The sequence below is a fragment of the Miscanthus floridulus genome, chromosome 10, assembly GCF_019320115.1.
Source record: "Miscanthus floridulus cultivar M001 chromosome 10, ASM1932011v1, whole genome shotgun sequence".
NCBI classification, from domain to species: domain Eukaryota; kingdom Viridiplantae; phylum Streptophyta; class Magnoliopsida; order Poales; family Poaceae; genus Miscanthus; species Miscanthus floridulus.
The window spans coordinates 19,835,059-19,860,153 of NC_089589.1; the positions used below are offsets into that span (position 1 = coordinate 19,835,059).

Consider the following 25,095-nt stretch of genomic DNA (forward strand, 5'->3'; position numbering starts at 1 on the left):
CATTACAACCAACACAATTAATTTCTTATAGTGGCTGATCTCAGCCCGATACTGCCTAATAAGTAGAGTAGTAGTAGGAGCCAGCAGCCAGCAGCCAGCAAGCCTGATTACAGCCAGCCAACAGCATTCAGGTACTAGGTAGATCACAACATTAGGTAGATCACAGCATCAAGTAGTTCACATTCAGAAAATAGCACTGAAATTGAAACTGAAATGAGCACTAAAACTGAACTGAAATGAGCACTAAAACTGAACTGAAATGAGCACTGAAAATTAACTAAAATGAGCATTGAAACTTAACTGAAATGAGCACTGACACTTAGCTGAAATGACCACTATCCAGTTTTTAGAAATTTAATAGTACTAACACAACACTACAGACACTTAGCATAGTTACTTTCAGTACCAATGCATGAATAGACTTACTAGTACTATCGGTAAGCCGATAAGCCAAGTAATTATGCAAATTACCAATAATTATGTAAATAGGTTAGCAAGGCTTTGAGATTTCAAAATCTATCTAACTGCTTTGCTTCTGCTCTGCTGTGCCCCCTTTTTTAACACCAGCTAGAAACTTTGCAGCCGGGCGGTCGTCGGCTCCGGTGGTGAGGTGAGCTCCATCTCGGTGGTGCCTGGCTTCACCGCTGTGTCAGCAGCAGCAGCAAGCAGCACCGCTGGCTCCTCCATGTCCACGACATCAGCGTCTGCCCTGATCGTGCCTTGTGGGTTGTTTCGATTGTTTAATTATGCAAAACTGTGAGTTTTCTATGGTTTCTTAATTGCTTGCTGCAAATCCTGCAACTTGCGCGCCATTGTTTTTAACTGTGTTCATGTTTGTCATGAAAGCTCTTTTTTTTACTGTGATGTTGCTTTTGCTTTCACTGCTGTAACTCTTCTAGTTATGAGTGAAGTGGTACTAAGAAGTCCTGCTATCCATGACGGGCCGAAAACTCTAGGTCTCTTTCTATAGTACTTGTCATGTTGGGCCTGATGCCCAATATGAATATACTGATGAGGTTTACTAACAGTAGCAGGTTCACAACCATACTCAGTTCGTCAGTAGTTCAGTACAGGCCTACAGGGGGAGAAAAGGCTTCTTTTCAAGCTCTAACATCCACTACTCAGTTAGATAGGCTAATTATTTCTATTTTCAAAAAACAAAAAGAAGACGCAAAAGGGACATGAAACAAATGCACTGCAACTTTAAGCTTTCCACACACTTAATCTGGAAAGACCATGTCTTCCTATAGTGTCTGACCATTCTCGTGCTCATAAATAACATGATTCGGATCAAATACAAGTACAAAACCAAGCAAACCAAGTTTGGGTGATCAACAGAAACACGAAATTACTGCAGACTTGCTAGAGCACCATTAACTAGTAAACTAGCATACTTCAAAGACAGTAAAAATTAGGAAATATCTTTCAACATAGGACATGCGGCAGCAATTTACTTTTTGGAACAAAAGCTGAGATCAATTCAATGATACGACTAAAAACCCACCAATAGTCCTATAGATGCATCATGACAGAGAAGTGACCTGGAAACCAACAAACTGACCATGTGTCATACACGTACAGACCACTAGCCCCTTGGATATGTTTGTGATTAAATTCCAGGTAATCCACTAACTGATTGAATACCATAAGTGTGCTAGAGACATGTACTGAACTGCACCAGTGGAAGCAAAGTAATCAAGGTAGCAGAGCCCGAGCACCAAAAATGTATGCATAGCACATCAAGGTCAACTTTGCAATATATCATATTCCTATATAAATGAGATAGCATGGATGAAGCCTTCAAAGACTTTTAAGCACAGGAAGAATTTTAAGCTGCTTTTGGAAGGACTAACGTAGGACTGATAAGCATTGCCCTATATAAGAATTAGTGATACCCACATTTTTTCACATGACAGTGAAAAAATATAGCAAGGAACTGAAGACAAGAAGAAGGTTCAAGGGACGGAACAAACCTGAGCCGAGGGCCGAGCGCAGGTCGTCGGCGTGCGGGGGCGGGCGCCGGGGGCTGGGCGCGGGTCGCCGGGGGTCGGCACGCGAGGGAGGACGCCGGGGGCCGGGCGTGGGACGCCGGGGGTCGGGGCGCGGGGGCGGGCGCCGGGGACCGGGTGCGGGTGTCGGCGTGCGGGACCGGGTGCCGGGGGCCGGGCGCGGAACGCCGGGGGTCGGCGCGCGGGGGCTGGGCGCGGGACGTCGGGGGTCAGCGCGCGGGGGAGGGCGCCGGGGGCTGGGCGTGGGACATCGGGGGGTCGGCGCGCGGGGGAGGGCGCCGGGGGCCGAGCGCGAGACGTCGGGGGTCGGCGCGCGGGGGAGGGCGTCGGGGGCCAGGCACGGGACGCCAGGGGTCGGCGCGCGGGGGCGGGCGCTAGGGACCGGGTGCGGGTGTCGGCGGGCACGGGACCGACGGCGGAAACCCTAGGCAGCCTGACGGCGTCGGAGGAAGAAGACAGCGCCCAGACGATGACTCCTGTGCGCTTCCCTCCTATTTATACTAGGTACCATTTGTAGGGGCGGTTCCTGATCCAGCCGCCCCTACAAATGCATTTGTAGGGGCGATTCCTGATCCAGCCGCCCCTACAAATGAATTTTTAGGGGCGGTTCCTGATCCAACCGCCCCTACAAATATTTTTTTTAAAATTATAAATTCTATATTTTTATATCATAAAAACACAAAGTAATATAAAAAAATTATGTGTATACACAAATATAATATTTTTTATTATTCTATATATGAAGAAATATATAGATAAACAATTGTAGTCAAAACAATATAGAAAACAAAAAAACAAAAATTAAAAATTTAAATTTTAAAACTTCGAATACAATTTTATGACGTTAAATGAAATAAAATGAAAATGTTGTAAACATAAAAGTTGTATAACTCATCAACATGTACAACTTTTATTTTGGTCATCTTGTCATGTGACTTTGTTTGAACGATTCAAATTTTTAAATTCAAATAATTTCAACTTGAAACAATATTTTGAAAGAGTAAATGATTTCACATGAAAAACTCATGAATACCAAAGTTGTAGAACTCATCAATATGTACAACTTTTATTTTGATCATATTTTCATTTGATAAAATTTGAATAGTTCAAATTTTGAATTTCACTAAATGGCAACTTCAAACAAGATTTTGAAACCTTAAATGATTTCAACAATAAAAGTCGTGAACAAAAAAGTTGTTGAACTCCTCACTATCTACAACTTTTATTTTGATCACTTTTTCATATGACAAAGTATTAGTAAATATTGTTCATAAATTCACATGACTCATAGTTTCATGAACTATACGAGAAACATGTTGATTTGTGAACAATGTTTACTATCACTTTGTCAGATAAAGAAATGATCAAAATAAAAGTTATAGATCTTGATGAGTTATACACCTTTGGTATTCATCACTTTTTTAGCTCAAAAACATTTAGTGGTTGAAAATCTCGTTTGAACTTGTCATTTTTTTAATTTGAAAATTTGAAGTGCTCAAACTTTGACAAATGGAATTTTGTAGTAATAAAGTGGATGTTCAAATAGAGTCATCTAGATGTTGCAAAGGGTAGTCTCACACACATGCATAAAATGTAGTCTCATACACATACAAAAATATGTAGTCTTACACACGTACATAAATATATAGTCTCACACGCATGCATAAATGAAGTCTTACAAACACACACTTACACAAACACTCCATGTTCAACAACTAGCTAGCCCGCTGTAACGACTTTCCCTTTGACACCTTTTCATTCCCATGGCATTATGTCTTTAGGGAGGTTCTTTTCCACAACACTGATCTTCTTAGGAAAGTTTGTGAATAGCGGCATCTCATCGTACTTATTGTAAGCTTCAACATCATCCACGCCATCGACTCCAATAATGTGTTGTTTCCCGAAGGCAACCACGTGCTTTGTCTTCTTCTTCGGGGGGAGGTTACTTTGTGGGTCAGACATATAGAAAACCTATGCGACACATGAAGCGAGCACCCAAGGGTCATCTTGGTAGCCTAGATTCTCGAGGTCTAGGACTCTCAATCCGATCTCGTTCAGTTGGTGTTGTTTGATCCAGCGGCATCGAAACAGGGCCACCGTTATATCCCTTCCATAGTCAAGTTCCCATATCTCTTCAATGATGCCAAAGTATTGGATCTTTCGCCCTAATCCATCGAGAGCCTCTGTTCGAACGCCGCTGTTTTGGTTCACATATTTACTATCCTTTGCGTGGGTATAGTAGTGTACCCATTGATGTCATAAGCATTCCAAGATGTCACTTGTCTCGATGGCCCCTCTGCCAACCTACTGATGGTAATAGAGTCTATGGTTTCTTCAGGCGGTATGTTTTGGTCCTTCAACCATGTAGTTAGTCATTGCTTGTGCTGTTTCATGACCCAATCATCCGAACGGCCATTTCTCTCTGCCATAATGATAGCCAAGTGTTCATCAATATACGGTTGCATCAGTTGTGTACTCTGCAAGACACTGTAATGCGCCTGACTCACCTCTTTGTAATCATGGTCGATGAACACTTTTCTATCACTGGTGCCCTTCCCAGCCAGCCTACCCTTGTGACGAGAATTGGGTTTACCAATCCCTTTCTGTACTTTTAGGTACTCTTGACAGCACTCGATGACTTCTTCAGTACTGTAACCCTCTATCATGAAGCCCTCTGGGTATGCTCGATTATGCACATATCGACTTAAAACCAACATGAACCGCTCATATGACCACATTTCATGCAAGTAGCAAGGGCCAAGCGCCTGTATCTGATGAACCATGTGCATCATGAGATGTGGCATTATATCAAAAAAAGCAGGAGGTAAACACATCTTCAGTTGGTTTTGTGTCTCCACCACAAATTCATGTAGGTCACTCAGCTCTTCCTTGCCAATCGTCTTCTGTGAGATCTTCGAAAAGAAGTAGCACATGCGGGTGATGGCCATTTTCAAGAACTCTGGCTTTATAGCCCTGATTGCAATAGGTAGAAACACTGTCAGCATCACATGGCAATCGTGAGCCTTGCAGTGTGTTATTGACAAGTCCTTCATCAACACTAGCTTCTTCACATTTGCTGAAAACCCAGTCGGGACTTTGATCCCCCTTAGGAAAGTGCATATTGCTCTCTTCTCGTCTGGTGTTAGGTTGAAGCACGCCGTGGGTAGAGTGTATTTTCCATTAGCCTCAGGTACCGGGTGAAGCTGTGGCATCACGTTTAGCTGCACCATGTCTTTCCGTGCTTTTAGACCATCCTTTGACTTGCCTATGTCCATCAAGGTAGCAATGAGACTCTCAAAGACATTCTTCTGCACGTGCATAGCATCAATGGCATGGGGGACCTCCAAGTCTGGCCAATAAGGCAGATACTGAAATAAGATCGATTGTTTCTTGAAAGGTACGCCTTCGATAGGAGGTGTGCTTCTATCTCTGTTGGTCCCATCCGGATTCTTCTTTCTATGGACAACGCGTATGTTTTTCACCATTCTGTACACATGTTCTCCATTATGACGTCTCTCCGGAGGGGGTTCAATCTCTGGGGCGTTGTCATAAAATCTAAAGAACAATTTGCTGCGGTACTTGTGACTTGTCTTTAAGAAGCGTCGGTTCCTTAGGTAAACTATCTTCTTGGATGCATCTAGGTACACCCATGTAGTACCATCCAAGCAAACCAAGCATCCCATCTTCCCTTTGATCTGTCCAGACAAAGCAAACAGCGCGGGGTAATCATTGGTAGTAACAAATATTATTGCTCTACATATGAAGTCCTCCTTTCGGAATGCATCGTACATCTGCTCCCCATGCCTCCATAGCCTCTCCATTTCTTGCATCAAGGGCTCGAGGAACACGTCTATATCAATGCCTGGTTGTTTAGGGCCAGAAATAAGAATAGTGAGGAGAAGGTACTTTCTCTTCTGACACAACCATGTTAGAATGTTATACATGGTCAAGATCACTGGCCATGTGTTGTGGTTGCTCATCCTCTCATTGAAGAGATTCATTCCATCGGTGCTCAGGCCAAACCGTACATTCCTTGGGTCATCGCTGAATTCTTTGTGCTTCTCATCAAACCTTTGCCACTGACTATAATCAGCTGGGTGTGCAATCTTATCATCATCCACCTTGCGCTCATCATCCCACCATGTCATGAGTGCGGCTTCTTTAGGGTTTAGGAACATACGTCTCAAGCGGTCGGTCACTGGCAGGTACCACATTACCAGGGCAGGAATTCTTCTCTGCTTTGCATCGTTGCCTAATAGAGTGTCCTCTGGGGGCTGAGATTCTTGTACCACCTTTTTTGTACCCTTCTTATTCCTCTTTTTCCCCGTGGATGGTTCGTCCCCACCGTAAATGTCATTGTTCTTGTATCGGCTGGCCCCACACCAGGAACATTTATCCAATGACTTGAACGTTTCGCCACGAAAAAGTATATAGTGGTTGGGGCATGCATATATTTTTTCAACCCCCATTGTCAATGGACTTATGACCTTCTTCGCTTGGTACGTGTTGGCGGGAACTGAGTTTGGTTGTGGCAGCACCCATGACAGGAGATGCAATAGATCATTGAAACTACAGTCTGACCAGCCATACTTAGCCTTCAGGATGAGCAGCTCAAGCACAAAACATAGTAATGTCCAATGTGTCGGACAACCCTTTTCAATACCATACACAGTCTCCTTCGATGCTTTTGTCACTCTTTCCAAATTTTCTAGACCTTTCGGGCTATTTCGTAAAATCTCTGGTCCAAGGGTTCGAATCATGTCATCTAAATCATCTTCAACTCCGACACGTGCTCCATCATTATTGGCACCACATTCGTCGTTACCATCCCAACCACCAGCATCACCACCTTGTTCATTGCCAAACTCAAAATCTATTCGTGCATCAAGCTCTGCTGAATATTGGGACAGGGATTCTATGGTTTCATCGTCGTATTCCTCCTCATCCTCGTCGTTAACAATAACCGTTTCACCATGATGAATCCACACTGTGTAGTCCTCAACAAATCCTCGCATAATCAAATGTGATCTGATGATAGTCACATCTGTCCATGCCATACGGTTCTTGCAATCTTTACAGGGGCAAATAATTGTATCCTTATTCTCTTTCAATGTCATTGCATGCTTCGTTGCGGCTTCAATAAATTTATCCACCTCTTCACGGAAACCTGCCTTAAACCTTAACGAACCATACATCTAAGAGTTCCTGTACTCCATCTTTTACAACAACAACAAAACAAACATTAAAGGAATACTTATTTAGATATATATAAAAATGAATCAAAGTAATAATTATTTGAGAATAATTGTATATACCTCAGATATATATGAATATAAATCTAATATAATTACATGAAGCATACAAACACACCATGGTAGAGAAAAATTAATTAATGGCCCATTTATCCATAAATAATTAAAATACATATTTATTGATTACAATAAACAATTTCAAAGACAACAATTAGCAATAATTATACTTTACCCAATATCTTTCATACAAACCCTAGTCCAATTTTATCAAACATAAATTTACAAAAACAAAATTAATAAAAAAACTAAACCCTAGATCTAGATCACATGCACATGAAACATCCATAAAACTAACTAATGGTTCACTAAAATCAAGAAACATGGACCAAATAAGGGTATGATCTTGTTTCCCTCCCTAATTTACCCTAGTACATTTAAAAGTTGGGTCTAATTTGCTCATAAATAGCTCAAGCACCATAGAAGAGAGAGAAAAACAAAACTCTAATTACTCAATAACCAACCATTAAAACTTCAAAAAAAGTTTGGAATAGCATTTTCTTACCTTCTACAACCTCTCCACCAAAGGATTTGAGACCAAAACCTTCCCCCCTTAGTAGAGCAATTTTTGAGAGGTGCCCAAGGCCTCCCCACCTTTTTTTCATGGGTTGGAGTGAGTGACTCGAGGAGGAAGAAGGAGCTACATTTGTTTTATATGGGGGGCATTTGTAGGGGCGACTGGTGATTGAGCCGCCCCTACAAATCGGTGCTATAAATACGGGGCCATTTGTAGGGGCGGCTCAATCACCAGCCGCCCCTACAAATACCATTTCTAGGGGCGGCTGGTAATTGAGCCGCCCCTACAAATCAGACCCCATTTGTAGGGGTGGCTCGTAACACCAGCCGCCCCTGCTATTCCGTTTGTAGGGGTGGCTGGTGTCTGGGCACCCTAGCACGCCACTATAGGGGCGGCTCCATCATTAGCCGCCCCTACAAAAAATTCGAACCGTTGCTAAAAATCGTTTTCTACGTAGTGCCTAGCGCTCGGCGAAACGACTGTATCCCGTAGTGATAGACACCGCACATCACTATGCCTATATATCTCTATGTATACTCATGATAGACGCTGCACAACCGTGCTACACACGAAACACACATACATGTGCATCTGAACATTCCAGGCATTATTATTGAAGAAAAAAAATATACAATAAAGCATTGCTTATCAAGATAATCATATCGTGCATGAATGCGAGAACTGTCATAATATCTTCATCACCTATGTATAAAGAGAGATCCTACCAATCCCATTCAGGGTTGGATGATGGAGAATAATGTTATGCTTGCCCAAGTTCTTGTTAAGTAATTGTTACAAGGTGCACACGATGCCATTCTCTTCCTGCACCACCCTTTCGACACACACTATGTCAGAAAACCAAATCACAGACGTGGGTTTGGCGTGTTTCCCATAGCACATCTGTGATGACCCCTCGTCATAAACGCGTGGAGACGCATCTGTAATAACCCCACATCACAGATGCCTGCGTATAGACAAAACGCGTCTATGATAAGGAGTCATCATAGACGCATGTTGTTTAGATGCGTCTATGATGAGGGTTATCACAGTCATGTTTTTACTATACTCGTCTGTGATGAGGGGTTATCATATACGCAGATTGTGTAGACCCCGTGGTGCGACGCCCTCCTTGGGTACGACTCCTCTTCGAATGCGGGGGCTTGAACAACCGCACGCTCAGCTTCATGCTGCCTCCCCAGTGCCAAGACGAGCCCACCATGGCCGCCATCGACAATATCTCCGAAGCACAAGCAACCCTGGATCTATCCTCCTTCATTCGAGAGGCTGTCGTCCCTCGCATGAGCTACTACAGATCTAGCCTCCCTCGCACGGCCTGAGCAGCTCGCTCCGCCACTGTGGCCAATGCCCCAATGCGTCCCTCACCATCGTCACCGCTTGAGGGACAGGATGGGAGGGCGCAGAGGGAGGATATGGGTGAGGGACGGGAGAGGGACAAGAAGAGGCGGCATGCAGCGGTGTGGGATCATTGGAGGAGACGATAGTCGCCGGTGGCAGCGGTGGCTAACCATGGCGGGAAGAGAGAAAGGGGCGAGGGGGATGCGAGAGTTAACTAGACTTTATATTTTTTAGGCCCGAGACAAAAATGCACAGACCAAAATCCATCTAGACGTGTCACTTATATAAAACTATCACAGACGCGTCTCATTCTTATATCACAAACACATTTTCTTGATCCGCGTCTCTTATATATGCCTCCAGCAACCTATTTCTTTGGGGCCAACACCTCAGAGACGCGTTCTTACTAGACACGTCTATGATCATACATCAGAGATCAAACATCAATTGCAACGATTCGATAGATAGCTTATTGGGATAGATGTAGATAAACAACTGTAACACCTCTGGTGTTACGATTTTGCTTAGCACCGAGATTTTGACATAAGAGGAATTACCGAAATGATTTTCTCAGATTTTAAAAATTTAACTTATGTTTAAAAATGTCATTTTGGCGAATCATATTGAACAACAGGTTAATTAGTTCCTAGATGTTTTGTTTCTACAAGTTAGTATGACGTATGGACGAGTGTATGAAATGTGTAGTTGTTGAAATTAATTTGGTTTGGGCATATTAAAAATTACGGCAAACACGCTAAAAATTTGTTAGTTCTAACTAAATTAGTATTCTCTCTAAGTCGGAAATGAGGATAGTAAACAATGCCGATTTGACATTCGAATTCTAACAGGAATTATTAGGCACTAGCTTCATGTTTTAGCACTGTTGATTGCACCATGGCGAGTACTTTACAATGGTGAAATGGTCGGTTTGGTTAGTGTTGATCTTAGGCGCTAATTAGGATGTCTTAGTAGTTAAGTTGCGTTCAGTCACAGTTCGGACCGTTCTGGCTGCGGTCACCGCACCTGGACTCACGACGTCGCGTGCGTGGGCCTGCCCAGCCTGGCTGCGCCGGCTGCTATCTCGTCGCGTCACCTCCTGCCGCAGCACGTGGTTCTGCCCCTGCCACGCCGTGCCATTTCACGTTATGTGCGTGCGTAGGCGTGTCGCTGCCGGCCACGTTGTGCCAGGCCACTGCCCCACACCACGTTTATGAGATTAGACGTACCTCATGGCACCCCGTTCCCTCTCACGCGCCGCTCTTCTTTACCACCGTCCGATCTCTCTTTCTTGGCTACCAACCACCAACACCGCTGCTCTGGGCGACCTCCCCTGCCTCCCACCGCCGTCGCCTGGCCACCGCGAGCGCGCACGCTCCTCGGCCGCTGAAAGCTCTAGTTTGGTTTTGGTGAATTGATGAAACCCTAAGTGCTAACCTAGTTTATCAAGTGATCATGAGATAGGTAGCACACTCCAAGTGATGAAGCAAATGAAGATCATAGCATGATGATGTTGATATCATAATTATGATCAAGTGCTTGGACTTGGAAAGAATAAAGAGAAAAACAAAAAGCTCAAGGCAAAGGTATAAACCATAGGAGCTATTTTGTTTTAGTGATCAAGACACTTAGAGAGTGTGATCATATTTAGGTTTGATAGCCGTACTATTAAGATGGGTGAAACTCGTATCAGAATGCGGTTATCAAAGTGCCACTAGATGCTCTAACTCATTGCATATGCATTTAGGATCTAGTGGAGTGCTAACACCCTTGGAAAAATATTTGTGAAAATATGCTAACACATGAGCACAAGATGATACACTTGGTGGTTGGCACATTTGAGCAAGGGTGAAGAAGATAGAGCCGAAGAAGAGTTAGTCACGCTGGTTACAGAGTGACCGGACGCATCCGGTATGTGACCGAACACGTCCGGTATTTTGGCGACAGACTCAGCGACCGAACGCGTTCGGTCGCCACACCAGACGTGTCCGGTGTGGATCAAAAATAGCAGTATACGGAGGACAGCCGATCGGACGCTGGCAGCGTCTGGTCCGGTATGACCGGACGCGTTCGGTCGGGCTAGGATGCTTACTGTACTCCACCGGACGCTGAGGCTCAGCGCCGGTCATTTTCTAGCAGACGCGTCCGGTCGGCCTGGTGGCTTACTGGACTCGACCGGACTCGGTGGCTCTGCGTCCGGTCGTTCGTAGTTCTGCGTCCGGTGTATGCGTCCGTTCGTCAGCAGAAGGGGCAGCAACGGCTAAGTCAGTTTGAACTGGACACGTGGCAGTCTGGGGCTACCGGACACGTCCGGTATGCCGACCGGACGCGTCCGGTATTCACAACCAGAGCGTCCGATGCTGCGTCCGGTCTGTTGGACTGTAGCGTCCGGTCAGCCCGTGTTATGCCCAGTGAAGGGGTATAACGACTCTATTTCGTGGGGGCTTCTATTTAAGCCCCATGACCGGTTGAAGCTCATACTCTTGCACATTTTCATTGACATAGCAACCTTGTGAGCTTAGCCAAAGTCCTCCCACTTATCTCCATTATTGATTCATCATCATAGTGAGATTGGGAGTGATCCAAGTGCATTGCTTGAGTGATTGCATCTAGAGGCACTTGGTGTTCGTGTTTCGCTACGGATTTTGCTTGTTACTCTTGGTGGTTGCCGCCACCTAGACGACTTGGAGCAACGAGGATCGTTGAGTGGAGGGTGGTGATTGTCTCCGGCTCCGATCATGGTGATTGTGAGGGGTTCTTGACCTTTCCCTGACGGAGCACCAAAAGGTACTCTAGTGGATTGCTCGTGGCTTGTGTGATCCTCATCTTGTGTTGGTTGTGCGGCACCCTATTGAGGGTTTGGCGGGTGAAGCCAATTAGCGTGTGAACCTCCAAGTGAGTGAATCGCCACAACGAGGAGTAGCTTGCCGGCAAGCAAGTGAACCTCGGTAAAAAATTATTGTGTTCATCATTGATTCCGAGGTGATTGGTCTTCATTGTTATTCATCGTTGTGATTGATTGGCTCCTTCATCTACGTAGCGGTATAATCATCCTTTGGACACTATCATTGGTGATATTTCTAGAGGTGTACAAATAAGATCAAGATTGGCATCATTTTATGAGCATTTCTCATTTGTGTCATCCATTGAACCAAAGAAGATAGATGAAGCATTGAAGGATGTTGATTGGGTGAATGCTATGCATGAAGAATTGAATAACTTCACAAGAAATCAAGTATGGGAGTTGGTAGAAAGACCAAAGGGACATAATGTGATTGGAACCAAATGAGTCTTTAGAAACAAGCAAGTTCAAGATGGGATAGTAGTAAGGAACAAAGCAAGATTGGTAGCACAAGGCTATATTCAAGTTGAAGGTCTTGACTTTGGAGAAACATATGCCCCGGTTGCTAGATTGGAAGCAATTAGAATCTTGCTAGCCTATGCTTGTGCCCACAACATCAAGCTCTATCAAATGGATGTTAAGAGTGCATTTCTCAATGGCTACATCAATGAAGAAGTATATGTAGAGCAACCTCCCGGTTTTGAAGATGATAAGAAGCCCAACCATGTATACAAGTTGAAGAAGGCATTGTATGGCTTGAAGCAAGCACCTAGAGCATGGTATGAGAGATTGAGGGACTTCCTCCTCTCTAAAGCGTTCACAATGGGCAAAGTTGACACCACTCTTTTCATCAAGAAGATTGGAAAAGATCTATTTGTATTGCAAATCTATGTTGATGACATCATATTTGGATCAACCAATCAAGACTTTTGTGATGAATTTGGAAAGATGATGGATAATGAGTTTGAGATGTCCATGATTGGAGAGTTGAGTTACTTCCTTGGTCTTCAAATCAAGCAATTGAAGAATGGTACATTTGTGAGTCAATGCAAGTATATCAAGGAGATGATCAAGAAGTTTGGCATGAGTGATAGCAAAGTCATTAGCACACCAATGGGAACCAATGGCAACTTGGATAGTGATGCAAGTGGAGATATGGTGGATCAAAAGTTGTATCGGTCTATGATTGGAAGCCTACTCTATGTGACCACATTAAGGTCGGATGTCATGTTTAGTGTATGCATGTGTGCAAGATTTCAAGCCTCACCAAGAGAAAGTCATTTGAAGGCTACAAAGAGGATATTGAGGTACTTGAAGCATACACCAAATGTTGGTTTGTGGTATCCCAAAGGAGCAAAGTTTGAGCTAGTTGGTTACTCCGACTCGGATTATGCAGGATGCAAGGTTGAAAGGAAGAGCACCTCGGGCACATGTCAATTGTTGGGAAGATCACTTGTTTCATGGTCATCAAAGAAGCAAAATAGTGTTGTATTATCAACCGCCGAAGCCGAATACATATCCACCGGTAGTTGTTGTGCACAAATACTTTGGATGAAGGCCACTTTGAGTGATTTTGGAATCAAGTTCAAGAGAGTGCCATTGCTACATGACAATGAGAGTGCAATCAAGTTAACCAACAATCCGGTTCAACATGCAAGAACAAAGCACATTGATGTCCGCCACCATTTCATAAGAGATCACCAACAAAAAGGGGACATTTGCATTGAGAGTGTAGGCACCGAAGATCAACTTGCCGATATATTCACCAAGCCATTGGATGAGAAAAGGTTTTGCAAGCTAAGGAATGAGTTGAACGTATTGGATTTCTCAAATATGTGTTGATGCACCCCTCCACTTATATGACATGCCTCTCCTTCGAGCAATCCAAGGTAAAAGTTGATTGGTATGACATACATCTTTGCTAAGGACATGATTAGTGCATCTAGTCACATTTTCAATTTTATTAGGACCTTTCAAGTGGTTCTATTTTATTAGGCTCATTCATGAAAATCAAATGATTTTGATGTCTATATGGTATCACTATTGCTTCTATGCTTGACTTGATCTAGTGGTAGCATATGACATGTTTATGGACTTGTAAACCTAGTGTTTAATCTAGAATATGAGCTCTAAGTGTTTAACTCAACATGGTACAAGATAACCCTTATTTGGAGGTGTGAAGAAGCTTGTCCTTGGATCAAACCGAGTTAAATATCTTTGGCAAATGATCTAGATTGGACCAAATTTAGGAAAATGATCCTCACTCCATTGATTGACATTGATAATCTCGACCCTACAAATAATACTATCTATATTTAGAACCTTTGTGGTCATTGATGACAAAGGGGGAGAGAAACAAAGATAGTAGTAAAAATAGTAAAAAAGGGGGAGAAATATCATAAAGGGAGAGAAACATAAAGATATACTTGATGTATGACATAGGGGGAGAAAAGTGAAAAAGGAAAGGGATAAATTAAAATTTTGACCACACAAGTAGGAGGAGCAAGCTCATGAACTTGTATGGTGCATTTGAATGTGCATTTCATATGTTTGCTTGCATGGTACAAGTTTTAAAATTCAATATCTATGCTTGTATGGTGTATGCTAATTGTTAGATTGAATGATGAAATGAAATCATTAGATAAATTTCACTTCCAAATATTTCTAAGTGGTATTGAGCTAACCATGGTGCTAAGGATGGTATATTTGTGCACTCCGATTGGTATCACGCTTCAAAAGTCCATCTTTTATACCTTAGCATCATGTGGTAGACATTGACTCCTATATTTCCTATCTAAGCATATGTGCAAGCTACAATCCAAACTCTTAGCACATATGTAGGGGGAGCAAATGCTACCATTTGGGGTTCATGAAACTTGTCCATATCCTTTTACACATGGTAAATATGCTTGGGCAAGCAACATGGATTCAATTGAATTTTATTTCATATCTTTGTATAAGGGTTGTCATCAATTACCAAAAAGGGGGAGATTGAAAGCTTTAGTTTGGTTTTGGTGAATTGAAGAAACCCTAAGTGCTAACCTAGTTTATCAAGTGATCATGAGATAGGTAGCACACTCCAAGTGATGAAGCAAATGAAGATCATAGCATGATGATGTTGATATCATAATTATGATCAAGTGCTTGGACTTGGAAAGAAGAAAGAGAAAAACAAAAAGCTCAAGGCAAATGTATAAACCATAGGAGCTATTTTGTTTTAGTGATCAAGACACTTAGAGAGTGTGATCACATTTAGGTTTGATAGCCGTACTATTAAGAGGGGTGAAACTCGTATCGGAATGCGGTTATCAAAGTGCCACTAGATGCTCTAACTCATTGCATATGCATTTAGAATCTAGTGGAGTGCTAACACCCTTAGAAAAATATTTGTGAAAATATGCTAACACATGTGCACAAGGTGATACACTTGGTGGTTGGCACATTTGAGAAAGGGTGAGGAAGATAGAGTCGAAGAGGAGTTAGCTGCGCTGGTTACAGAGTGATCGGACGTGTCCGGTATGTGACCGGACACGTCCGGTATATGACCGGACACGTTCGGTATTTTGGCGACAGACTCAGCGACCGGACGCGTCCGGTCACCACACCGGACGTGTCCGGTGTGAATCAGAAATAGCAGTATATGAAGGACAGCCGATCGGACGCTGGCAGCGTCCGGTCCGGTATCACCGGACGCGTCCGGTCGGGCTAGGATGCTTACTGTACTCCACCGGACACTGAGGCTCAACGTCCGGTCGTTTTCTAGCAGACGCGTCCGGTCGGCGTGGTGGCTTACTGGACTCGACCGGACTCGGTGGCTCTGCGTCCGGTCGTTTGTAGTTCTGCATTCGGTGTATGCGTCCGGTCGTCAGCAGAAGGGGCAGCAATGGCTAAGTCAGTTTGAACTAGACACGTGGCAGTCTGGGGCTACCAGACATGTCCGGTATGCCGACCGAACGCGTTCGGTATTCATGACCAGAGCATCCAGTGCTGCGTTCGGTCTGTTGGACTGCAACGTCCGGTCAGCCCGTGTTATGCCCAGTGAAGGGGTATAACGGCTCTATTTCGTGGGGGCTTCTATTTAAGCCCCATGACCGGTTGAAGCTCATACTCTTGCACATTTTCATTGACATAGCAACCTTGTGAGCTTAGCCAAAGTCCTCCCACTCATCTTCATCATTGATTCATCATCATAGTGAGATTGGGAGTGATCCGAGTGCATTGCTTGAGTGATTGCATCTAGAGGCACTTGGTGTTCGTGTTTCGCTGCGGATTTCGCTTGTTACTCTTGGTGGTTGCCACCACCTAGACAGCTTAGAGCAGCGAGGATCGTTGAGCGGAGGGTGGTGATTGTCTCCGGCTCCGATCATGATGATTGTGAGGGGTTCTTGACCTTTCCCCGGCGGAGCACCAAAAGGTACTCTAGTGGATTGCTCGTGGCTTGTGTGATCCTCATCTTGTGTTGGTTGTGCGGCACCCTATTGAGGGTTTGGCGGGTGAAGCCAATTAGCGCGTGAACCTCCAAGTGAGTGAATCGCCACAACGAGGAGTAGCTTGCCGGCAAGCAAGTGAACCTCGGTAAAAAATCATTGTGTTCATCATTGATTCCGAGGTGATTGATCTTCATTGTTATTCATCATTGTGATTGATTGGCTCCTTCATCTATGTGGCGGTATAATCTTCTTGATCACTCTCTTTACTTTACCGTAAACTAGTTGACAAGCTCTTTAGTGTAGCTAGTTGTGAGAGCTTGCTTGCTTGGTTGGTGTGGCTCTTTAGTTAGCCTTTGAGAGCACAATAACATAGGGTAGTGTCATAGCTCTTGTGTGAATCGACACTATCTAAACTAGAATTATGGTAGGTGGCTTGCATTTTGAGTAGGTTAGCGCAACACTTGCTTCGCCTCATAATTGTCTAACTATTTTGTTAAGTGTTGTTGTATAAATTTTATTAGGCTATTCACCCCCCTCTAGCCATTAGGACCTTTCAGCCGTGCTGGGCCTGCTGCTTCCATGCGCCGTCCCTCTCATACGCCTGCTCGGCCTCCCCTCTCTCCCTCGCTCTGCTGCTAGCACGCATCCGCCATGAACTAGCTTGGGGCTGAGCTCAAGCGCTGCCTCCTTCCCCTTTTCTTCCCGCTGCCACCTGGGCACGTGTTGTCCCTTTCCTTCCCCGCTCTGGACCGTAGCCGCCATTGCCGCCGCTGTCGCCGAGGCATCCTAGAGCACGTGATGCTCATCCGCTGCCCTAGCCCCACCACGTCTCCGCCATCGTCCTCCCGGCCCGCCCTGCTACTGCTGCCGCGGGGCCCCGCCTCCATGGCTCCTGCAGTGCCTCGCAGCCACCCCGAGGCACCCGTGGTCATGCGCCGCCACGCCGCGCCTCCCATTCGCCGTCGTCACGCTGCGCCAACCGCCGCCGTCGCCGACCACCGCGCACGAGCGGGTGCGCTAGTGGCGCGTGAGCAGATGCAGCGCCCGGCCGCACGGCGGTCCACCGCTGTCCCGCGCCGTCTTCCCTCATCGGCGGGTGCGCTAGTGGCTAGGATTTGGCCGGCCGCGCCCGTCTCGTGCCTCCTCTGCTCTTGAGGATGAAAGAAAGGGTGAGATGGTGAGAATAGAATCTTTCTAGGGTTCTAAATGCTAAGTCAGTGACTTAGATGAATAGTAGCATACCAAATAGGTAGAAGACTAAGGACATTTTTGCTTAAAGGTCACGGCGCCCTGGGTTTCCCTAGCTGGGCTGGCCTACCTCGCCCGCTTGGGCCGGTCTGCGCTCGCTGACCGCTTGGGCCACCGGCCTCCTCTATGGGCCGCGCCACGCTGCTGGGCCGCTGCCACCCCACGTTGGGCCATGCACATGCCTGCGGAACGTTGGGCCGATCTGGCCGCTGGCCTTTTAGTTTTCTGAAGCAATCGTTAAATTAGTTTCACAAGTAAACTTGTAAAATTCGTAGTAAATCATAGAAAAATCATAAAAATGACAAACCAGTTTTGTTGAGTTTCTAAAATCATGATCTATCTAATAGTGTATTTTGTTCGCATAGGTTCGGTATGTTTTTAGGATTGCTCTAATTATTTTATAATGCTTAATATTATAAAAATGTAAACTTGTAGGAATTTTTGCGGTAAAATGATGATAGTGTTGACTCTGAAAAATTTTACATAAATTCCTACTATTAATAGTAGCTCACTGTAATTTTTTTGGCTCCAGAATAATTAGTTTGCTAGATAGGTAATGATGTCCTATTTCGAATAAAGATTAATTCGACCGAATAGAATAAAGAAACACCTTGGGTTAGTATAACTAAAACATCTGTTGGGAAATAACGCCTTATTTGACAACATGGTTATGTAGCCTAAGTACGGTCGTCGTTAGAACTAGCTCGTTAACTTGAGAGGCGTAAATCGTATATTACGAGTCATAATTGTAGTTGATTAATTACGTCTTTGCATTGCATCGCATTGCATATCATAATAGGGACGTTGTTGGATCGTGGAGTCATCAGGAGTTGCTGGAGAAAAGGTGGTTTTGGAGATCATGTCGTAATGATGGAAAGCTAACTTCTGATTATATTTTACCCAGGCAAGCCCCGGTGCATAACCCATATTTTTACTGATCACTGAATATATATATGATGTGCATTTACGTTTCAGGTATTTTATGGAAACTACATGTATAAATATACCTACCTATGAGTCCTACTAGTACAGGTCGAGTAGCTGCTATGCTCAGGATTTCGGTAGCGTGAGTAACCTGCCGTTACTCACAATAGGTGATAATTATGATCAATCATGATAAAAAGGTGGAAAGGAAAAGTGGTGACCGGGCAGGGATGTGGTTTGGGTACTGGTGGGTGTAAGATGTTGTGTTCTGCGGCCAACAGGGCATAGCTTGGTTACACTTTTTTCCTGTCTGTGTCGGTTAAGGACCGGTCGTTGTAATGGATGCTAGGCAAGTCACAGATCTATTATCCTGAGCACATACTTGGGTATGGGTGCAGGAAAGACTTGTTGCTCTCTTGTCGTGGGTTCTGGCTCTTTCCGGACCGACTGATTGGAGGCGGGGATGGTGGAGGTCCTTGCACCGCACTAAGTCCGGGACTTAGAGGCGGGGGCTTAGAGTCCAAGTTTGGACGGGGATCTGGACCTCTTGACAGGGGGGTGATGGATTAATCCTGCTTGTGCTTGGGGTACAAGCGGGGCGTGTGTGTTCGGGGTACCCAGCTGGGGACATTGATTCGTGAATCGCCGCCGAGTCGGTATGGCTTGTCTTAACTCTAGCATCGTAGTAAGAACTGAAAGATGGAAGGTGATGAAATGGAACTGATTGCTCAACTCTTGCTTGAAAGTAGAACATGTGCTTACATAAAATAGTTAGTTAATGAACTAATGCACTGCTAATAAAAATCGAATATAAGGACGCACATTTAGTAATGCTTCCTGCAGATGCAACAAACCCACAAGCCAGATAGCCTTGCATATCCTTGGAGTCTTTTCTTTCCTCCTGTCGGGTAAGTCTTGCTGAGTACAATTGAGTACTCAGGGTTTTATTTTCCCCTGTTGCAGGTGACAGGTGGATGCTAGAGTTGACCCTTGTGTGTGGATTCCTCCTGGTGGGCTCAGAGAGGATTTCCTTTACGCTGCGATCATAGTTTTTATTTATAACTCTCACTTAATGTTTTTATAAATGAAAGTTATATAATCTGCTGTCATAGTTTATATATCAATGATTCATCATGCCATGAATAGATGTTTATTTCCGCTGTAACTCTGATCACCTGTTTATATTCCGCTGTTAAATTAAATTGTTCATAACTCTGATAACATGTTCATGTTCTGCTATTATAAATAATAAATATTATACTATGATAATATGATTACATTCTGCTGTTATACATTAACTATTATACTCTGATGTTGTATTAAAAGTGATGTAAGAATTGGTCACAGATGATGTAAGCTTTATTCTCTCATTTGTGATCCTGATGGAAAAATGTGGATTTTCGGGTTCTCCCTTGGGGTGTGCCAGACGAGACCGTGTAATTTGGTGTTCTCCCTTGAGTCTTAGTGTCTAAAGGAAGACGAACACTCCTGTGAGGCATTAGATTAGGCGGTTCTGCCACAACAACCCCCTAGAAACGTATAGGAGGTTTTCTCCTCGTATGGCTCGAGAAAATGATTCGAATTTCTGCCTGCGTCACAATTTCCTGACACTTATAATGGTGTCTTCTCTTTGCAGTTTTGACATAGTGACATCGCCCTCTCCACATGGCCACTTTTCTCCTCCACGTGCCCTCCTCTTCATTCTCTACTATGAGAAGTCTGCTGCATCTGCATCCGCATCGTGAATTGTTGTTTTTGCCCCTAAGGGCATATGCCCCATGTGTATACAGCGCCATGTGCATCTATGCTTATGTGGGCATCAAATGGTGAGCTAGGCGATTAAGATCCATAGTCTATGATTGTTTAGTTCTAACAGATGGAAGACTAATATTGAAGCTGTTGAGTGGAGATATGATAGAGCACCTGCAGCTTCTATGGCGATTCTTATGTAATCGTCCCAAAATAAAGAAACATCATTTCGTGATTCAGCATGGAGAACTTGAGACAATGATCCATTGGAAATATAGTCATATACCAGCAACGGAATCTCAGATTCGAGACAACATCCAAAAAATTTCACAATGTTTCTGTGATTTATTTCAGAAAGTATCGCAACTTCATTGATGAATTGCCTGATCTCACAATATACTCGATGACTATAGACTTCTTTATTGCAACAACACGTTGGTTAGATAAAATGCCCTTATAAATCATCCCATGACCACCCTGTCCAATGATGCGTGTGGGAAAAGTTATTTGTTGTCTTTTCTAGCTCTTCAAGGGAGAAAATATTTGTTTTTTTTTTGTGATATCAACTGTTCTAGGAGAAGACCTTCTCCGCATGTGCCACTTTTCTTCTCCCCGTGCTCTCCTCTTCTCTGTTGTGATAAGTTTGCTGCATCTGCACCCGCACGTGAATGTTGTTTTTGCCTCTAATGGCATATGCCCCCATGTGCATGCATGGTTGGATGCACATGAGAATGCGTGCTCCTGCTGCATATGCATCCCCGTACGCATCTATGCTCTGTTCGCTTGGCTGATAAGCCATGACTGAAAGTACTGTTGGCCAATTTATTGTGAGAGAAAAATATTATTCGTTGGCTGAAAAAGTACGACTTATAAGCCAAGCAAACAGGGCGCCATTCATATGAGGGCATGTGGGGCAAATTTTTTGCGCCCCATTTACATTTTCTATTGTCTGAAGTAGGAAGGTGTGTTTGCAAAGGGGTACAATAATTTAGGACACAAGAGTGCATCATCATTTTTTTAAAAAGAAAAAAGAGAGTGCATTACACTTACTACCGATTGAGTGAAAATATTGAATATTTCGCATCCGACGTGATAGCAGGGTATATCGTTCTAGCTTATGGCTTGCTGCTTCTTTGATAGTTTGATGAAAATCTTCGTACTTCACCAAGTTTATTATTCCGAATCCACTAAAACATTGTTTGTAAACGTCTTATCATTTCATATCAGAGTTGGCATACAACTTGTTATTGTTCGTCCTAACATGGATGATATACGAATTCATGCTTGTGTACTCAATTTTCTCAAAATACGAAGCGAAAGAATGCACGTAATTTTTTAATCTGTTTTTAGAGAACAACATAATCTTGATGGAGCAAGTCCGTGCTGGTTCGTAGGAAAAAAGAAGAAGAAAAACTCATATCTGAGAGAAAACAGTATGTCTGGAAAAGATAGAGGTACATTTTTTAGATTTCGATTTGACAAAATTCGGAAAAATAAAAAAACGAGGGGCATTCCGAGAATTGAACTCGGGACCTCTCGCACCCTAAGCGAGAATCATACCACTAGACCAAATGCCCATATTGTCTACTAGATGATTTAAACCCTATTTGTTCGTTGGTATGTCCGTGTCTCCTCCCGCGGCTTCTCATATCGCAACCGACGAACAGTCATCGTATTTCCCCAGGCCTTGCCGCCGGCGAGCCATCCCCCTCTGCCGGCGCTTTCATCCGCCACATCCACGTACCCGTCCTCCTCGGTCGCACCCCCATGTTTCAGCAGTATGCCCGAGCGGCACAGAAACTTACTGGACAACTCGGAGCTAGAGCTATCGGTCCCCTGAGCCGCTGGATCTGCGCGGAACCCGCCAATGTGCAGTGCAAGGAGGCTTCTTCGAGATGGGGGATGGCTTCCAGAGCCGGCATGCCGAGTAGATTTCAGCAGGGGTAAGTTTCTCTCTCTTTTAGGAGCAGCGTTTGATGGAACAGGAGTCGAAAATGGGAAGGGAATCAAAGTCAAACCCCCGCTGCGCAGCAACGATGTTCAGTCGTCATGGCTCGTGGTTTTAATGAAGGCTCGTGTAGGAGAGATGTCAGTATGGCACATTGTAGAAACAAATTTCGTTATTTGTAGGATCATGTTTGCGTTATTTATCTATATATTTTCCCTTGCGGCATGTTCCATTATGATGTGTGTGTGCGCTTCAGATTCAAAGATTAGCTCATGTTATGGTCTCATAGAATCCAAGGCTAGGAGCTCTGAGATAGCAGCACCACACCTTTTCTCTTCAATCTGAAACTGAGTACGGTAATTTAGGCTTTAACGGTTACTGCTCATCTTGTTAGGTCCAATTTTAATAACTCCATAAAGGAGTCAAGTGTGCAGTCTTACCTTTTCACAAATGAATTCACTTTGACGTTTTCAGATTGTCAAGAGATCTCTCTCTTGATTGATCTTGTCAAGAAGAGATCACTCTCTGAGGTAGCACCACAAGTTTGTCTTCAATCAGAAACTGAATAAGGTGATTTAGGCTTTAAATAGTTACAGCTTATCTTGTTCAGTCCAATTTTAACTCCACAAAGGAGTCGACGTGTACAGTTAAATAGTTACAGCTCATCTTGTTCAGTCCAATTTTAACTCCACAAAGGAGTCGAAGTGTACAGTCTTTCTTTTTCACTAATGAATTCCGTTTGAACTTTTCAGATGGTCAAGAGATCACTCTGTTGATTGATCTTGTCGCAGATGGCTGGGACATGCCGCTGGTGCTTTATGAGGTGGATAGTTCTTGCCACAATTGAAACTAGGTACCTGAAGCAGAGTCAACTCTTGCTTTCACTAACAAACGTGCAAATCGTTTTTTATTGCTTCTGCCTCTTGCCAATAAATAGGATGCTCAACAGTGGTTCCAGGAGAGTATTGCACTCCTCTTTTTATCTTCCATCGCATCTAGAACCATGGCTACTACCCATATCAGAGGTCTACAAGTTTGCCTTCAAAACCTTTCTCCACTGAGGCCAAAGTAGAAGAAGAGTTGCAGAGCTTCAAGGCGTTCATCTCTTTGCCATGCGCAACATTGACATGATGTGTGATGGTCTGAGGATGCTTGGAGACATCTACAACTGCATAGAGGAGATCATGTCTGTTCCCCAAGCAATCAAGCTTCGCTCTCCATACCCCCAACAAAAGAAAATGGTAGAGGAAGAGCTGGAGCAGTCCCTTGTGCAAAGCTGAAGATGACTATCCAGGAGCTGCAACTATCCCTCAGGAGAGGAGACGGTTTGTCTTTTCAGCTCAAAGTTGTGTCCTTTATGCGTCTGGTGAAGAAGGCACAAACTGACAAGTGACAAAAGTCTTTCAAGAAGGCCAGCAACAACACAACTTTTGAAGGCTGCAGACTGATCAGGCTAGTTTTCAGAAGCCAGAAAGATGGCTCTCTCTACTTGAATCCATATCTGGTCTCTTGGCAAAGCAGACTGCCACCACAAATGCAAGCATGGTCTCTTGTCTCCAAGAGATTGCAGAAAAGGAAGGTTGCCTTCAAGGATGAACAGTTGCAAGCACAAGAGTGCAGCATGGGAGATCTTGAGAATGGTGCTGAGTTGCTGTTCAGGAGGTTTATCCAAGGCAGCGTTTCTCTCCTAAACATTCTTAGTGCATAGATAATTCTCAAGGCCTTTTGCTCTGGTGATTTGTGATTGGCACCCACCTTTTAAAGGATCCATCAATCTTTGAACACCTTTCTAGTTTGTACACAAAACAACATATACATAGATCGAATCAAAAGGCCATCCAATTCTAGAATCAAAAGGACATCCACTCATAACTCAATTCTAGAATCGAAAGGACATCCACTCATAACTCAATTCTAGAATCGAAAGGCCATCCAAACTCCAAAGGAAACGAAAAAAATGCATGGCCACAGTCTCCATCTTGCGGCATGCCTTGATCTTGCGTAAGTTGCCAACTGGGATTTTTATCAGCTGAATGTTGTGCTAATGTGGTTTACATCAGGGGCATTGTGGATACAAAGGGACAACAAAAGGGACGAAGTTCCCCTAAAAAGGGTATTTAGGGTGCTCCTGCTAGCGGACGAGGTGTGGCTAGAGCTGACTACCAAGGAGGGAGCAGCAAATCAACAGCCAGATGCGAGTGATATGCTGCATCGTGCTGCTTGACGTGCAGCAACAATATAGGCTCATCGAAGGCCATGCCACCGAGAGCGTCGAGGTCATCAAATTTCACATGTGTACTGAAAAAGGTAAGCGATACATGAAATTATTATTTATTGACACAGTCTCAGTTTTTCAAAGCACTGAGTAAATGTTTATGATAATGCGAAAGAACAACCATATATAGACTTACATTAACTATACTGGTTATGACCAGTGAACACAATTAGGGGGCCTGCTAGCGAGCGATACTCAAATCAATAAACACATCTAGCGCGGTAGGGTGGCAGATTCCATGAACTCTTTCTCTAAACTAGAACCTGGTTGTATGGCAAATGCTTGGCAAGTAGCTTCAGCTCTTCGAGCTAGCAACATTGTTTTATTTTGCTGCTCATTTTCTAGGCCACTTTGGTAAGAAGCTCACCCGTTTCTTTCGTAAAATCTGCAATTCCATCTCCACTTGCTTCATTGTAGGCCTTTCTTCACCACGTAGTCTTAAGCACATCTCCGTAAGAGAGGTGTCGGTGTTTTCGGACCACCGACGAGTA

The 25,095-nt window shown here is 44.1% G+C and overlaps 1 non-coding gene and 1 pseudogene across 1 annotated transcript; one reads left to right on the top strand and one right to left on the bottom strand.

Annotated features, from left to right (window-relative positions):
- The window catches only part of LOC136488135 (ankyrin repeat-containing protein At5g02620-like), a 37,684-nt pseudogene extending 14,508 nt beyond the window's left edge, over positions 1 to 23,176 (top strand).
- Positions 21,887 to 21,958, bottom strand: TRNAP-AGG (transfer RNA proline (anticodon AGG)). The gene has a single exon. It is a non-coding gene; the product is annotated as a tRNA-Pro (tRNA).
- Positions 23,177 to 25,095: the final 1,919 nt, after the last annotated feature.